The following is a 735-nucleotide window of genomic DNA, read 5'->3' on the forward strand; positions in this document are numbered from 1 at the left end:
ATATTTTTAAGCTGCCCACCTCCTTGTGTTTTCTCCCTTCCTTTTTTCTAGCATCCCTTCCCCCCATCTTTAACAATACTATCTCCCCTATAACTAGACATTTATACTAAAACGTTGGCTCCAAGACTTGTTCTTAGTTTTAAATGTAGTTGTTGATTTTCCTAATAATGAAATAAATGAGAGCTATTACAGCCCACACTACAGTACAGTGGTCCCACCACAACAACTTTTACCTTTGGAGTATGAACACTGAGTCTCATAAGACACAAGAAAGAGATGGATAAGTCAGGCTGAGAGTCCAAATTCAACATATATCTGTTAATTGCATAACTTGTGTATGATTTATATAAGGCAATTTTACCTATGCTATCGGACCTTACATTTACAACATTAATAAAACTGTGCTTTGTTATTAGTTCCCTTTTATAGTGTATGAAATGGATTTAGAGAAACTAAGTAATTGGCCAAGGGCCACACAGCTAATGTGTGACAGAGATTGAATTCAAACTGCAGTCTGTCTGATTTCAAGGTCCGTGTTCTTTCACAAATGGGCACTCCTGTGAGATGCGGCTGTTCAGCAAGCAAGGGCATGTTAGTCTTGATGGCTATGATGGTGAAAAAGACTCCTTGTTTGTTTCTAGAACTTCAAATTTCACTCTTTTCTCTGACATGGTGAACCCTGCATAGTTGTCTTGTCAAATACTACCAGCTCAGATGCCATGTCTTCTTCCTCTT

Source organism: Trichechus manatus, unplaced genomic scaffold (assembly GCF_000243295.1).
Source record: "Trichechus manatus latirostris isolate Lorelei unplaced genomic scaffold, TriManLat1.0 scaffold00039, whole genome shotgun sequence".
NCBI lineage: Eukaryota > Metazoa > Chordata > Mammalia > Sirenia > Trichechidae > Trichechus > Trichechus manatus.